Source organism: Dromaius novaehollandiae, chromosome 6 (genome assembly GCF_036370855.1).
Source record: "Dromaius novaehollandiae isolate bDroNov1 chromosome 6, bDroNov1.hap1, whole genome shotgun sequence".
Classification (NCBI taxonomy): Eukaryota; Metazoa; Chordata; class Aves; order Casuariiformes; family Dromaiidae; genus Dromaius; species Dromaius novaehollandiae.
The window spans coordinates 20625676-20643323 of record NC_088103.1 but is presented as its reverse complement, the minus strand read 5'-3'; the positions used below and the strand labels follow the sequence as shown (position 1 = coordinate 20643323).

The window sequence follows — 17648 nt, the reverse complement described above, 5'->3', positions numbered from 1 at the left end:
AAGAAAAAAAAGTTTGTGGGCCTTGCTTTTTCCAACACCTTGTTACGACTTCTGTGCTCACTATATGGTAATGTGTACATACACAGAGACACATACACAAGCATACTCCTGTGTTGTTGCTGTTTGAATTGTACACAGAAGGTCAGATGATTCCCAAGTTCCCATTGGTATAACAACAGAAAGAAAAGCATGAAAGCAAACATTCACCTTCTGTGATCAAGTCTGTGCTATGTCAAACCAAGCCTACAAGTCAGGGAACAAAATCAGCTCAGGGAACTGAGCAGATACTGATTACAATCTTTTACAGTTACTGTAGAAACCTACACCAGCAATGGGACCTTCTGACAGCGTTAAAAAAACTTTAGTACTATATTTTCAAAGAAAAAAAGAATTCTAAAATAGCAATGTTTTCAGCTCAGACCTAATGAGCTGATCTGACATCTATTTAAAATCTCAACTTTTAAGAACAGGATTAAATTGAACTTCCTTGTATACAAAAGTCCTAGAAGCTCCATTTTCTTTCTTTCTTTGGAATATACTTTCTTCAGAAGGTAGCAAATAAGTTAGACTGAGTTCTGATGACTGCTTCCTTTTCTCATTCTTCTCAATCCTCTAGTTAAGAGCTTTTTGTCCGATTCTCTTAAAATTTAGTACAAAATGTCTTCCTGAAAACCATGCTTAGTTTGCCGATTTTGAAACTGGTAAGCTTCTATTCATGAGTTCAAGGACTCTGGCTTCTAAAAGAAACTTAGCTGCAATATCAACTCTACATCAGCCATCACCATTCTGCAATGAGCATAGTACGCTGCAGATTTCAATCATGTATTATACTCTCTGCGGTTTTACAGATTATTGCTGCTGTGCAGAGGAAATTTTCTGCTGCCCTTGAGTAATATCCTCCGGCCTTATTCAGCCTGAAAGTGTTTATCAAAGAGGCATTACAGCTGTTTTGTTTGCATATAGCTTTCATTCCTCCTACTTTAATGTCTGGACAGCATTAGCTCAAATAATCTAATGAATAAGTAGGTCTTCTACTATTAACTAGATAATTAGTTTATTGGTCCATATGTAATGTGCTAGGTCAAACTATCTGATGTCTCTTATCAAGACTATTCTGAAGAACTCTGTGGTCTATTTGTTTGATATTTTTGCCCACTGCTTTCTGGGGAAGAAAGCACAGGCTAATTTCTGTATCTGTTTTCTTAAAAATTCTCAGAGCAATAAAGTTTTCTAGAAAAGGTGATGCTCCTGTCCTACTAAACTCTTCGCCAGAGAAGTCTGGAACTCGGCTGTCTGGTGCAATCCAGATAGCTTCAGCAGGTTGGATAGCACCTGAGAAACAAACTAAAATAAAGGGCCACAGTTATTTGATTTCTAGTTGATACCTGGCATACAACAACAGAAGTGAAGAACAAAGTAATAGCATATATATCAAGGATTTCCACATCTTTTTATTTAATGTAATAGAGAAAACTCACCCTGATTTTAAACAGCAACCTTTTCTTCAGAAGTGCTATTTTGTGTGGTAATGGGAAAGAGGCATCTAGAACAGCTGCAAGTATGATCATCACACATCAGAAAAATGCACTTACAGACTAATTTGGATATTACCAGCTCTACAATATTCAGCTTTTCCCTTCCAATCTCAAGACTTTTCTCTGGGGCCTTGAGAATGACAGTAACAGCATTACCACTATGAAGAATTCCTTCCTATGTGTCATAGCTCTTTCCAAACACTAACTACTTTCCTCTTATGATAGCCCTACAAAGTAAATAAAAACATACTGTTATCCCTGCTGTGTAGATACGAAAGCAGAGTAGTTAAGGGACCATATAATTCACAGGGGATATTTGAAGATTAGGCTCTGGGTCAGTGCCCAGCCCACTCTTAATTAAGGCCTTTGCTTAATTATTACTAGTAATGTTTATAATACATTACAGATTTTAACTGCCAGGCAGATAATACATTAGGTAAACAATACATTACAATACAATGCTTTCTTAGGGACCAGCTAAAGACTATGAACAACCCCAAGAAACTCAGAACTATCAGTACCTTTGCCCCCTCTGGATGGAAAGCATTTCTCTTAGGTCTTGCTTAGGAGACTGCTCTGTAATGCAAACACTATAAAAGCACATGTACTTATATTCACAAAACTAGCCTGAAACAAAATACTCTATTACATGTTCTTCTCTCTCCAAAAGAAATAAAAGAACAAATATATGACAGATGTTAGTTATATTACTTACTAGGCTATTAGAAAGAGCTGAAATACTATAACAAAGAGCTCGTATGAAAGTGTAGAGATACACTACAAAATAGAAACAATTAGAACAAACAGTGCTACATATCTGTAAAATGGCTGAAACTCTTTCTTAAAAAATAGAACAAATTCAATCATACCTTTTCTCTCCTCATTTATCTTCTACTAAAAAAAAAACCACATTAGTAAAAAGATCTTTTTAGTTAACTGAATAACAGCCTAACAGCTTGATCACTGTTAACCTTAACAAGAAGAGTTCTTGCCCAAACCCAGCTGTAGCTACTGACTCTTTAAAAGCCCAGCTGATGCCCATTTGCTGTACACAGGTGTTAGTAGTACATCAGTGATGGTCTACAGATGCTTCCTGTTGGAGCCATGCAATATGGGAGACTTTATGTTGCTACTAGCTTTTGGGCCTAGACTTTCTGCTGCTGTGGTGGTTGTGTTGTTTGGAGTCTGAAGGCCTACATAGAGAAGTATCAGTAGCAAATGGCTGGATGTTTGGAGGTCTGTTTCCTTCCAGATAAGGAGTTAGAAGAATGGCTCCTTAATGAAGATGTATCTGAATGTGTTTTGATTATCACCCTGATTTGAAATTCAAGGAGAGGCAGCTTAAGAATTCCTGAATTCAAGTAAAGGTAAAAAGATTGAAGAAATCTGTATAAGAGTGCTAATGCTTCTGCACTTCTATCCAGCTGTTGTGAATGGTTGGGGGGGGGGGGGGGGGAGGAGTGAAATGTATGTGTGGAAAAAGTGTTGAATTGAAGTTAAGTATGCTTTTTCTTAAGTAATAAGCAGTTTTATTTGCCTTTACCTTTTAAAATTTTTTCTCTGTGCTACATCAAAAACAAATGAAAGCAAATAAGTAGAAGAGAGTAAAAAGAAAATGCTGCAAACAGGGTAAAGAAGATAACTTTAGAGAAAAGTATCTAGAAATGGGTTCTCTCTTTTGAATTGCTTTCATTTACTATCTTCATATTTTATCTCAAAAAGAACCTTTGTAAGAAGGTAGGTTTTAGTTTAGGAATATTTTTGGCTAGCCTCTAAACTAAAATTAGAACATGTAAACAATTTCCTTATTTACTTAGTCTCTATCTATTTCATACAGTATATGTCACAGGAGCATGTGTAACTTTATTGCTTTTAAGCTGTGCCTTTTATAAAATCTTTGCAGTTTGGTGACACTATGCACAGCTGTAGGGCATAAAGTGAAAACATGTAGGGCTCTATGGCTTTCAGAGCATGCAAGGCCACCAAGTTACTGTCTGTGCCACCCTTAGTGTGTCTAGGAGTATACTGACTTCCAAGTCATTCCTGAGGATTGCTGCAAGACACCTGTATCTCCAGTTTTAAGGAGTTTGCCTCAAAGGAAACTTAGACTGCCTTCTAAGCCCTATTTACTGTAATGATAACAGATGTTAAAGTTCTCTAAAGAAGGTTGTTAGATCATCTTTTTTGAGTAATATCACCACAGGTTAGAGCTAGGTGCTCTAACAAATACAGGAGTTTGTCCACAGAACTGGAGAGTGCAGTCTGAAAAGCAGTCTGCGAATGGCGTGTACCAGAGACTTCCTCTTGGACTATTTGTTGGGGCAATCCAGAGGCCAGGCCTTGAGAGGGAAAGCACATAAGAGGCTATGTGAGCAGTGATGTCTTATACTTCTGTACAGCAACAGCATTATTAATGATGCTGAATGGGAGATCCCAAATAACTGGCTACTGGAGGCCGAAGTCATTTGTGAAGCATCGCAGAAATGTTTTGGAAACCTTGGGCAGGTGTAGTAAAAAGAGTTCTATCAAAATACTTATGAAAATACCAGTCTTTAACTGTTTCATATGTTATGTTCATAGTAAATGAAATTAATTTATGTGGTACCAGAATAATTTTTGTGTGCTGCAAATCTTCATTTAAAAAAAACCAAAACCCTGCCATGCAAAGGACAGAGGTTGTCTTTAGAAAGCAATTTTGCTTCCTGTCTTTCAGGAAGCCACTTGCTTTTTGGCAGGAGATAGGATTCACCTTTCATGCTCCTGGATCAAGGAGTTTTAAAGTTATTTCCAAGGGGAAGTCAGCCCTCTGATTTTTCTATCTGCCCATTACTTTGCTGCTACTGTATTTTGCAATGTTGGATAACATGTAGTGGATGCCCCTGCTGTTACGGTCAGCAGCAGAATATTTACATGGCAGTGGCAGTAAGTGATCATTGCTATGTTCCAGGCTTAACAAACAATTATGGCAAATCATTCAGGATCAAAAAGAATGGCATTTTAGGCTGTCTTTGCAGTGTTTCAGGGAACCAGTGCTATCTTGATTCACTTTTGGAAGATTAAACTATTGAACTGGATCTGTGTAAACAATTTCAAAGTGGAGGGAAAGTTTTGTACTAATGACAAAACTCTCTGAAGGTGTATTTAATGTCCAGTCTGTTATCTTTAGGCACTTTTAGTATCTCTGAAAGTCTGGTGCTGTGTTCTGTGAATGTAGAAATATCAATTTGTATGGCATACCAATGTGTCAGCACATCAGGAAGCCATTCTGATTATAGTACCGGTAGTATAGATTGACTATGATCAAAAACAGCACAAGCACTGTTCACGCTTCAACTTTGGATCTGGCTTTTTGAAAAATGGAAATATGTTGTATTCTGGATCTGCCTTTTCCTTTCCATCTAATGCTGCTTCTCTCCTCCTCAATGAAATTATATGTAATCTATGATAGTGCAATTCTAAAACAACTTTGAATTTCACTTTGTAAACATTAATATATGTTTATGAATTGGTCTTGACATATTCTGTTATCTTTGAGCTCTGAGTGTTGATAGAGTAACTTCTGATCCCTTCCACTGCATCAATATGCATCCGCATAAATTCATGTGGCAGTTTGGAGTCAATTAAAATTTATAAGCCACAAGTAGTGAGAGAAATTCTGAGGATTAATTTACTCACTGGAGTATTAATCTGTGTAATGTAGTAGGTTATCCTTCAGTAAACTTGCCTATATGGAGATAGGGAGATACATTTCCTTGCATGTTTTACTGTAAATGCAGTAATTAGTCCCACTGGGCTGTTGAGCTCGAATGGCTGCAGCCAGTGGTACCACTGCAGCCTTGGTATGAACTCTGGGAAAAAGAACCAAATCAGCAATATGAAATCCAGTCATGTTTATCTAGCAGAATCTCTTTAGCTTTTCATTCCCTGCTCTGAGTTTGAGATGAGGAAAGAAGCAGGGTGGGGGGGAAGTGAAACCAAAGTTGGTTTAAAAGAGAGGGGGGGAAAAAATCCTTCCAGTGACTATCAGAAAGTATAAGATATTCCCCTGAACCCCAAACTTCTCCATTTAAAGAAGACTGAGATGGGTTTGGAAGAGAAATACAGCGAAGGTGAATTGCTTAATGCATTCAACAAATGAGCTTCCTCCGAAGATTTGTGAGTTAGGATCTCTATGCTTGGAAAGCCTAAGTGATCAAGCCTAGTAAATCTGACTTGTTAATGGGTTTTCAGCTGTCACTTACTCAGCTAATAATATCACTGAGGCAAGCAGGGACAAAGATTGTGGATCACAAATGGCCACAAAAAAAAGGTTCCTGAACTGATATAATTTGGTTCATTTCCTCTCTGCTTTAGGATGCTCTTCCTCTCATGGACCTCTGCCCTCCTCCAAGTTATTAACTTTGGACTTACCACCATAAACTGACTAGAATTCTTTTGTGACTTAAAGGGTGGTGGGGAGGTGGCAAAAAAAAATAAGTGTACAAGTTTTGGGTGACTTGGGAGGTAAATTATTTCCAGAGTTCTGTCTAGGAAAAAAAACAGTTGAGACAAGCAAATGAATAAATAAACATGCTGTAGAAACTTGTATCTTGAGAGCACTGAGACATCACAGTGAGGAGTTGCACTAAAAATTCTCCTAAAGGATTTTAAGCCTGTTATTCAGCACTTGTTCTTTGTTGTCAATAGCTATGAGTTGGAAAGCCAGCCTCTTTGGTGTTATCTCATATTATTGGATTTATCTGTCATATTTCCTGTGATAGGGAATGGTATTGAACTGCATAAGCAATACCTGCTGAACTGCATTTATCTGCCTTTTATATAAGAATTATCCCTATCCAACCTTCTAATTCTTTTGTTTTGCTAGGAAACACAAAGGGAGCTGTCTAGGAAAACTTGAAACCAAGGCAGGGGGACATAAGTATATTGGTGGCAAGAATTCCTCGCATTTTGGAGAACAACTTGCAGCTTACCATGTTGTCCAATCTCCGCTCTTATACCCAAAACGCTTTCCTGGCTTGTCTGGCCCAGTAGATGCCGAGATAACTAGCATGTGAGTTCTTTACGCAGGGTAGTGGTACTGACCCAGGACTGCTCTGAATGCTGCTTAGATACCTCATGTGGTGCTTTTGTCCCAAATAGCTTGCAGTCCTAACAGAGCAGGTAGGACTGCTTGAGGGCTCTGGTTTCTTTTTAGTCAATGTGGAGCAGAAATATGTGAGGTAAAATGGCTTTTCAAAAACAATTTCACATCAGTTTAGAGCAAAGGAATAGAATCCAGGTCCCCACACTGGTGAGCCCTGCCCAGGCTCTGCACCCTCAACAAACCCTTCTTTCTGTCTTTCAAATCTCATATCTTCAGAGAGCTGTCTATCCTTGGACAACTTTCTCCCCAAGGAGGGGTGTGATTTTTCTGGGCTGTTGCATGGCAATGAATACTTGGCAGCAAGCATGGTCTGGCTGTGGTGTCTACAAGCTGCTAATTCTCAGCTGCAAGTTAAGATGAGCTGTGCATGAAGGAGTAGTAGGACAGATAGTCCGTTAGCCCTGTGCTGCAGGGAAATCTTGGGGGGAAGAACTGGCTGGGTTCAGACCTCTTCATGTGACCTGTACTGGAACAGAGCCCAGAATAAAGGTCTAGAGATTCAAGTATCTGTTTTTTAACTGGAAAACATGCCAGTGTGCACTTGTGTACACAAGACAAAAGAACACTATTAAGGTTGTCAAACTCTAAACCATCCTTAGAAATAGTCATATGATATAGGTGCTTTTTTGAAAATGTTGTAGCAAAGAATCTGCTGTTAGGAGTGGAAGTTTCCCTTCAGGTCTACATATCTGACAAAATGAGCAACTTCTGTCTGCGTTAAATTCAAACATGTATTATGTGGTTTTTAGTAGTACTTCATTCCATGTGCAAGCATGTACTCTGAAGCATAAAAAAATCTTGCAGAGTGGTATATTTTGAGCTAATTCATGGGAGAACTTTCTTCCTTAATCTCATATTATTTCTAAATGACTAACACCAATTCTTTCTCTCTCCACTGCCTCCCCTCCCCTCCCCCTTCTCTCTGTCTCATTATTGAAGCTTGCATACATTCTATTTTTGTACACACTATTTTCCAATTATCATCGTTGAGACACCACTACCATAACTCTACACAGAATAACAGAGGTAGGTAGTGATTTTTAAAATGCATTAAAAACCCTCTAATGGATATTTATGAATAGGGGAAAACCAGTAACATTCTTTTTGTTTTAGCTTTTAGATGTCTTCCTGTACTTGAACACTGGCTTTCAGCAGAGGTTTGATTAGTTTGTTCTGTAGCACTATTTTGGGAAAGAGGTCTGGTAAGAGCTTCCTTCCATAAAGGTTTCTGCACTAATGTCTATCACTTGTTGTCACAGTTCTTAATCACTTCTTTGTATTTCTTTGAATCAAGCTTTCTCTTTTTTTTAATAACCAAAAGGGATCCCTCATCTGTTTGAGCCATGCAATTTCACTTTATTTTGTTTGCAGAGTGTAAACATTCTGGATTTTATAACATATTTTACTCTTGCAGTTACTATAATCAGGCTGCATTTGGGTGAATCACTTTTCTTTCTCCATGCCCTGAACTGAAATATTCCCTTAACACAAGATTACCCAAAGCTTGACTCCATACAAACAGCTATAAAATAAACTGCCATGAAGTGAAGACTCTTGCACTTACTGTTGGGCCTGAACATGGACTAGACATTGGGATTGTCCAAAGGGGAAATAACTGGATTGTGGCTGGTCTCAGACTCAAGAGGTGCGGTAATCTGGGCTGCGCTGCCAGAGGAGCCCTGAGATGGCTGGAGACAGGACCAGGGTTGCCCAGGGGCTCGGCCATGGCCCATCGAGGGGCCAGGTGCTGGGTGGGCAGTGCCACTCTGGGGAGCCTGCGCTGCCCTTGCAGCTCTGTGTGGAGCAGCTGCCTGGCCTGTACCTCGCTGCAGTGAGGCTGCTGATGGGTTGCTCGGCCCCGCAGAGGTGCCCCTGGCCTGCCCTGCTCTCTGGCAGGGGTGGCAGGATGGGCCCTGCCTGGTGGCCTGGGAGCCCTGAGTGGCGCTGGCCCTGACACCGCTGGGGTCAGCGAAGCTGGGCCGCGTGTGGCTTCAGTAAGTGTGGTGGTTGTAACAGGATGGATAGAGTGTGAGGCAGCTTTTAGCTGAATGGGAGGAACGCCACTGGCTTCTGCAGGCTTGGGCTTAGCACCTTAGATAGCTGGTTTTAATTGGTGACATATAGAACCTGAAGCCGTGACCCTTCTTGCCTAAATACATAGTAGTGCAAGCTATCTGTACCTGAGAGCAGTTAATGAAATGTCTGCCACATAGACTATTTGCCAATCTAATATAAAAAATAACTAGAATGGGACATATGTCCCTCAGCAGAGAGGGAAGGCTTAAAATTTGTTCAAAGCCTTTGCGGAGAGGGGTGGGGGGGGAGAAAGCAGTTTCTAATTTGTTTCAAATCTGGATCTGTATCAAAGAAGAGTGATAAGATTGCAAGCAGATAGGGTGTTTTAAGTGGATGTGTTTGAATTGCAGGATTACTGTGGGGGGGGGTTGTGTTTTTTTAATCATGCTGTAATTTGCGATTTTCTTGCATCATGCTGCAGTCTGCTTTGGGCTATAAGGGCAAAAGTATGCACTGAGTTATTTGTTCTTTTTTGGACCTTAAGTGACCTCTGTGTGTGTGTATGTATATGTGTATGTACATACAAAATCTCAGTTTGATTTTTAATTTCCTGTAGTGTATTTGAACTGGTCATTTTCATAAATTAGAAATGAAATCACTGTGATGCAACACTTCTGTCCTAATGCAGCTGTTTGACTTTTTCTGTTGTTCTATCATTTCATGTACCACAGTGTGCCCTGTTATTTGACAGAGAAAGTAGCAGATTTCCTCCATCTACAGCTGTCCCTTACTGAATTTCTTCAGTGTCTGTTTTTTTCAGGTCTTTGATTTCATCTTGCTTTTCTCCTGCTATAAGGTACAGCTGGAAACACTATTCTCTGCTGATTAAAATGCAGGATGAGCAGGCTGGCATTGCTCTTGGCAAACATTGCCCTAGTCACTGGGGTGGGGAAAACATGGAATAATGAGCTTTAATCCTTGTTAATGATACGTATGAAACATGCAGGCCAGCCAGCCCCACTTGTCAAAAGACCCTGATTTACTAAGCATCACCTCTTTGGAAAGAAGTGATGAAGATTGATCACTGCTTTCTGTCCACTGATGTTTACTTCCCATTTATTTTGCTCATGACCTTTGTTCCTTATGAGCTTTATCACATGTCAACAGACACCAGTGTGGTCTCTTGCATGTCAAAAACCAGGTTTGTTAGTCAGTATGTTTCTTTTTTCTCAACATAAGGTCATAATTCCTTGTTTGTGCACCAGTGCTAAGTCTGTACTTAAATCTGTGTAAAATGCATTTAGCTCAGCTGTCAGTCTCTCAGTGTTTGTGTGTGACTGCATGTTGAGGGAGGCTGCACAGTTACTGCCTGAATTATGAGCCGTATGCTCGCTTTTCACATGGAAAACTGTGCGGAGGTGGAAGTGCAGGTGCCTCCTGAGGCGCGGGGGTCTGGGTGTAGCTGTTGGTCCGTGGAAGCTGTTCTTGCAGGCTGAGCAGCCCTGCCTCGGCTGTGGGAAGAGGTGCGTAACTTACAAATTTCCTCTTTTCTTTTTGACAAGAGAGATGGTATAGATCTCGGATAATACATGGAGCCCCTTCACCTTGCCCCAGGCCTTGTCCCAGCTGGTTAGTGCCTGCCAGCCTCCCAGCTGCAGGTTGGTGTTGGAGAGCTGCAGAGGGGAAACAAGCTAATGCCTGAAGCTGTGGCAGTAAATTACTATCACGATGCTTTTGCTGCTGTGTCTTCCGTTGCCCTGAGAGGGAGATGGTGCTGGGTTAACCAGCTGTTCTGACTCCTTTGCTGTACCCTGGCTTTGCCTGCCTTGCTCAGCTGCCGCAGAGCTCTTGGGCAGGATTACTGGGAGGTGTGGGGGAGAGATCTATCGCAGGGCTATATGCCTCTGCCTGAATGGCTCTGCTTTCCTGGGATTTGGCTCTCCTACCATCCTGTGTAGGACGTAAATGAGGAGGAGCGTATAGCCCGTTGTGTGCGTCATGATAATGAAAGGTTTCTATTGTTCCACGAGCACCAAAGTAGTTGAAGTGTGTGTACATGGCAACAAATATTTTATTGGAGTTTTCCAGGCTGTGTTTGTATCGTTATACTGATTAAAAAAATATTTTAAAGGCTTTTTTAGTGAGATTTCTTTCTAATAATTTTAAGGGAATCAAGCAATGGCCTTGGGTGTATTTCCCCCCCCCCCCCCAAAAAAAAAAAAAAAGACTGCACAAAACAAACTTTGATCACAAACTGGTATTGGAGAGGGGAGGCCAGCTTCATTTTTATCACTTCTCTCTCAAGCTAGAGCTTCTTCTGTCTATGCTCAGTGGGTTGGTTTAAAAGTAGTCTTATCTTACAAGCTGGGTCAAGAGCAGCTCTGCTAGATAAACTCATAGCTGCAGCAGACTGGTGATATTCCACATGTCCTTGCTTTATTACATAATAGAAGGATCTAACCTTCTGTACATCTCTTCCTAATTGTCTACATGGCTTTTATTATTAAAACCTAAAGCTGCTTTTAAAAAAAAAAAAGCAGGAGCAGAAAGAATAAACTTCTGATAACTTTTTTATGAAGGACAATTATATTGTATATTTATTGTGAATAAATGACTTGGATTAGCTTTTTACTTGAGTCTGCATACAGTGGGGAAATGAATATATTGCAGCGGGATCGCTTTAAGAGGTCTGATAAAACTTCCACGTATGCATTGATGAGTGCAGTGTGACTTCCATAAGGCCTTATATCAGGCTGTTTCTTAAATAATTGCTGTCTTGTGTTATGTGCTGGCAGGATGCATTGACTGTTTATTAATTCTGGTCTTCTATGTTCAGTGTGCCCTGTACTGCATGGAAAATAAAAATACAAATGGTAGGGCTATCTTAGAATGGTAGGATACTTTGTCTTCTGCAAGGACTCAAGTACACAGCCATTGTCAGCTTATATCCATCTTGCAGGATAAATAACGCAATACTGGTCTAGTGCCTGGCTACATGCAGAATTCACAGCTGCGGGAAGCAGCTTCAGGCCCACCTCAATTGTTACAAGGTTTCTAAGATTTGTATGGGTATGCCTGTGTGTGAGGGAGAAAGGATTTACTTGCTACTTATTTTATTTTATTTATGAGAAGATTCCTGAGGGGCTCTATGGCAATGTACTAAGGCATTTTTCTATGGGAACTCAGGCATGGTTGCAGATCCTTTTTCAGACTCCTTATGAAAGCCAAACTGATGACCTGCCTGGCCACTAGACAGTGACTCTAAATGACCAGTGGGCTGCTGGCACATCATTTCCTTGTGTGCTGTAGGCTACATACTGTGGCAAACCTTAGCCACGCCAGCCCCATGAGCCACTTGGCTCAGAAGTCAGAAATTGGATTAGAAGAATGTGTCCTGTGGAGACCATAAACACAGATAATGAAGTTTTGGGGATGGTTTAACCTGGTGGCTTTTAGCAACATGAGAAGCTATGTCAGAAGCTTTTATATTTGCATGACTATGTGTACAGACTCAAACCATTGCACTTCATTAGGTTTTAGTCTTCACTGTGTAGTAGTGGTATTTTGACAAGTCTCACTTGGATACGCATGAGCTGTACTGGTAAGGAAAGGCAAGAAGGATGCAGAATTTCATACGATCATGGCTGTCGTGCTCCTGACATACACATCCCAAATAACATAACATTGGGTAATACACAAAAAATATACTTTGTTCATTGGTTATTACAAGGGACCTGTCAAGGATCGCACATGTAACAAAGCAGTACTGTACCATTCTGATCTCCCAGAGCTTGGTATATCTGCACATTAGATAAGAAAGGCCACAGAGATACTTGGGCATTCAGCTCTCCTTGACTCCCTAAATGCTGTTGAAAGTTCAAGTACTAGCTGCCAAAATTGCTATCCCCTGCTCATTTGTATTTATTGGCAAAGTTTGGGTGCAGTATGAGCTTGAATAGTGAGCTTTCCTGTGTTGCCTATCGTGTCTCCCAGCACCAGCCAGGGTTTCTCTGCTGGATCTTCCATGACTAGCATCACCACCTCATCTGCACTCTGAGCTGTTCCTCTGTTTTAAGGTTTATGCTGTACTTGAGCCCCTTCCCCTGTAGCAGAAAAAATACACTTCTGCCCATCAGAGGCTTGGAGTGTAAAAATGGCCACACTGGTTCAGACCAGGCAATGGCTGCTGCCTCTTTACTCCTTTCCCTTATTGCTTGGTGTGCTTTAGTGGCCTAAAACATTACCTTGCTGTGACAAAATAACTGTATGTTTGTATAGAGTATGGTCCTATCTAACGAAACCTAGATTCCAGTGCATCAGAAAGGCTTGTTTAGTTTTTGCTTTAACTTTTTTAAACTTACAGTTTGTCAGCTGACATCAGGAAGCAACTTGCAATCTATTAGAGAAATGAATCTGTATGGCTTTTTACCCTTGATATATTGCCAAATCCCAGCACCATATTGATTTGCCTGCTTAATTATCTTTTGTAAACAGTGAGCACAATATGCAGTCCTGAGTCTCAGGCTACAGACTAAGTTACATAAGAAAACATCTATGAATGTTTTGAAGCCTAGGGATTTGTCATCTGTGAGACACAAGGGATTGTCTGGTCTTTATCTCTGTGTGTGTGTGTGTGTGTATATATATGTATATACACACACACCAAAATTTTCCATAGTCATAATTCTTGGATTTATTATTGTTTTGGCATTGTTAAAGAGGGACTAAGTCATTTTTTGGAGCAAATATAGGGAGAATGTGGTTTAAATGTTAATTGTTTTTAACTCCACATTATGTGATCTGTTAACATTAATATTTAATTTAATGCAGTCAAAAGATTAATGCTTGTGTTTATTTCTAAAAAAGCAAAGATGCTGCAGGATAGCATCTAGCTCTGTTGCACTTTAGGAAATACAGCTGAAGAAAATATTCATGCTCTAATCATACAAATATTCCTTTCCTTTCCCCTCGCCCCTCCCCACTCTCTCCATTCTCTCATTCTTTATTCCTAAAAATAAGCCATAGGGTTCTAATGGGGACACTGATTAAATATTCTGCTCTGTAATTTATGCAAAAGTGAATCCCAACAGGAATCAGGGACTCTAAAAATCTGTTGTGAAATAATTATCCTGAATGACATTGTAGAAATGGTCCATGAGGATGTTGTCAATAATACATTACATAAAATCTGTTTGAAATAAACCTTGAAAATTACATGATATTCATGGGAACCTGAAAGAATTATCAGTAAACAAATTTAATCAGCTTGATGTTATGCATACCGCTCAACCTCTTATTATCTGATCATCTAGGTTTTAGAATGCTATGGGGAATTGAATGACAATTAATACTAAGATAGAGCTGTAGGAACTCATGCGGTGGCTGCAGGACTACCTGATTCTCTTAATTTTTGCTCATCTCTCTTCATTTGCATTCATTTCTTGCTGCCTTAGAGTCTTCAGTGACACCCACTGATGGTGACCTGGCTGTTTGCTGTTGCAGTCATTCCCTTAACAAGAAGGCACTTGTTAACAAAGAATGAACCTGCTCAGCAATGAAATCATTCCAATTCTTCCCACATACTGTGAAATGGCTATACCAATGTCTAGACACTTCTTATTGTGATATCCAAACCGCATGGTGAAATTGAAAGCCAAGCCACAAAATCAAGTGCAGTATAAATGACATGCTAAATCATGTACAGCTTTATTGACTTTTCTTGCTGTAAAAGTCAGGGCTGTGGTGAACTCATTACAAATAAGTTCTAGGGAGGTAGGACTTGCTTCTGCTTCACTGAAATCAGTGGGAATTTTACCACTGACTTTGCAAGGAGCAATAGAATTGGAATTTCATTCATCTGAAAGTCATGTTTTCAGGCTGTTAGTTATCAGACATCTATTGAGAAGAGTCTTAGATCAGAGTTAAAATGCATGCAAGATACTTGATGTCAGCTTCAGAGCTTTCTTCTTTTACTAAATAGCAAAGCAGACCTGGTAGGTGTGTTTCTTTTGTTTCAGGTCATTAGTCACACACATGGTAGCATCTAGGACTTAACCTTCATGTTCATTCTCCCATTTTTACCATGTCCATTGCATCCAAGCAGTTCCTGTTTTGTGAATGTATTTGGATTAAATTATGTGATGCTAGAAATATGCAGTATTGCCCCTACTTGAGATTTTTTTCCCCTGTCTTCTATTCACTAGCCTGGAACATTCTAGTAAGAATGCTGCCGATAGGTTTCACAGGGAAGTAACAAACTTGATAGAAGTGATTCCTCAGATACCTCAAGATGGTAGAGATGCAGCCAGATGTATTTTTAAAATGATCCTAGATGAGGAAAATGAAACTGGCAGACTTGCAATTAGTTTGTAGCTTTGCTCAAAGACTTCATAATTTTAGGCAAGTTGCAATTGCAAATGAGAGCTGTAGCCTAAAATTCAGATGCTTAATCATGAGGTGACTTTGCTTTTTTGTTTCCCAAATGCAGGTTACAATGTTTTCACACTGAGTAGGGATGTTAGTGAGTTGATTAGATATTTGAAAGTACCCTAATGCTAAGGTGATGAGAAGTCATAGGAAATGCATACTGAAGATGCTGTAGTCTTTGTCTTCACTGAAAATGTTAAAATGTTAATTTTCAGTCTTCTCATCTTGCTAGCTGGCTTTGAGTTCAGGGGTGAAGAGACATCAACTCCTTGGATATGTAGCTGAGGGTACTGCCTCCTTGAACCAGTACATGAACTAAAGAGAAGGGACGACAATAAAATGAAACCAAATTGTTTTATTTCCAGCATCTGCTTTAGCTAATAAACATTCTCTTGCTTTACCCAATTTTTCCTTTGTCCTGATAGCATTTTGTTTTGTTGGAAATAAATGGAATTGTGTGAGGCAGAAGGGTGGAAGATAACTTATTGCCAGATAGAGTCCTTAAACCCCTCTCTGAGGGGAAAACGACAGAGGCCAGCCAGCTAGTATCAGGAAGAGACATGGTTCAGGTCTGTTACAGTTTTATCTAGTTGAAGTAATGTCTTTAAATACTGCATCTCTTTAATATGTATCTGACTCCATTGCCTCAGTTAGCACTGTAGTCCACTAAAGGTCTAATTAATAAAACCTTCAAGTCAATAACTGAGGAAGAAACAGGAAGAATTTAGGACTAGTCTATTAATGAACTACCATCAGAATAATTCATAGGTTTTCATGGATTATTTTGGCTTCTTTTAGTATGTGCTCTAGAGTGAAAACACATGTTCAGGATCAAGAATGCTATATTTCACTTAAGCTGGGAAAACATGAGTTTGAAGAAGACTAAATAAAGACTAAATAAATCCAGAACAGAATTCTTGCATAAATCTGTGCCTAAATCAAGCCACAAATTAATGCTTGATTGTCTAGATTCCAAGTTATAGATGGCCCATATGCAATGAGTTAACTAAATTTGCTGGCACAAGCTAAGAGCTATAAACATTTTGAAATTGTTGGCACATGTGCTAACAGTAAGAAGTTGCATGAAATTTACCTGCAATCAGTCCCAAAACTGCACTGTCAAAATCCAGGAAAGAGGAGCTCTGCTAACTCTAACTACCCTCTGTTCAAGTGCTTTACTGAAATCATCGGTCAAATACTGTTTCTACAGTGACTGGGGTTTAATTATAGGTCAATATCTATATTGGATGGTATGGACAAATTTTTGAGTCATTTTTTGACTTAGTCTGGAACCAGCATGAGCCCAGGTGGTGGAGAACATGAGTTGACCTGCATGTGACTTGTGCTCTGCAGTTTATTCTGGCTTTGAGGGTAGCTCAGGCAGAATCAACTTGAGCAGGTATGCACCTTCAGTGCAAACGCTCCCTAAATTCCTTGGAAAATTGACAAGTCTTTGGTTCTCACATTAGCATAGATTCTTTGGAAAGTTTTACGTATGCCTCAAAATGAGAGCTGATGAATGCTGTTGGATTGAAGACTGGATTGGTTCAAGTTATTTCATTGAAAGTACTGTCTATTGAAGTAAATGTCTGTTTGGGAATGACCAGAGGAAAACCTAAAGAAAGTTTGTTTAATGGGGTAATGTGTGGATAAGCAGACAACCATAAAATATCTTCCTTAGAGTTCTTAGGTCTTTACTTGTCTTGCCACCATTCAGCTCTTGTGGCAGTGCTGTTTAAATCTGAGCAATTCCCTTGCTTAGGACAATAGATATTTATTAAAGATAAAAAGAGAAAAAACTAAATTCTGATGCCTTTTACTGAGCAGTTTGGTTCAGAGCACACTTAGCATCATTTCATAGTCTCTATCTTCTTCGACTAGCCTAAGTGAGGGGGGGAATCCACTCATACTGATTCATATATTTAAATCCCAAAGTTACTTGTTGTTTGTTTAGAAACTGATCTCCCCATGTTCCCTTTGCAAGCTTGAAAAACGCAATTCATCTTGCATCCAGAGGCTTATGAAAGAAAATGCTGCTGGGTGAAGGGCAGAGATGTCTAACATCATATTGCAGTCACTGGCCTCTAAATGGCCTTACCTGATTTTGTCTGTCTGTCTTTGTATATTTTCCCATTAATGAAGTATAAAGGACACATCATTAATGACCTGATCCTCTTTTTTTTTTTTTTTTTTTTTTTTTTCCTGCACTAATGCTTCCGTTCAAATCAGAATATGGGGTGCATAATGACAGGAAAATGGTGTTGTGTATTCAAAAAGGCCTGTATACGCAAACAGTAAGTCTGTTCCTGTGTATTTGTAACATCAGTCATCACAGATTTTTTTCAGTCAGCTGGATAGCTTCGTCTTTAATCTCTCCTTTGCTTATTGTATTTCTCCTTCATGTCAATAATGCACACTAACCTGTTATTGTAGGGTGGTGAGCTGAACCAGTTTCTGAAATCACTGAAGGTTTAGTAGATATATGCTAGGGCATAATTTTGCCTTTTTAAATATGCCCTTTCATACAA

At 39.6% G+C, this 17648-nt stretch overlaps 1 long non-coding RNA gene across 4 annotated transcripts in view; it reads left to right on the top strand.

Moving 5' to 3' along the window:
- The first annotated feature begins 7597 nt into the window (after positions 1 to 7597).
- Positions 7598 to 17648, top strand: part of LOC112993317 (uncharacterized) — a 591392-nt gene continuing 581341 nt past the window's right edge. For all 4 annotated transcript variants that reach the window (XR_010389683.1, XR_010389682.1, XR_010389681.1 and 1 more), the window contains exon 1: positions 7598 to 7704. This is a non-coding gene — a long non-coding RNA (uncharacterized LOC112993317). The remainder of the gene's footprint in view (positions 7705 to 17648) is intronic.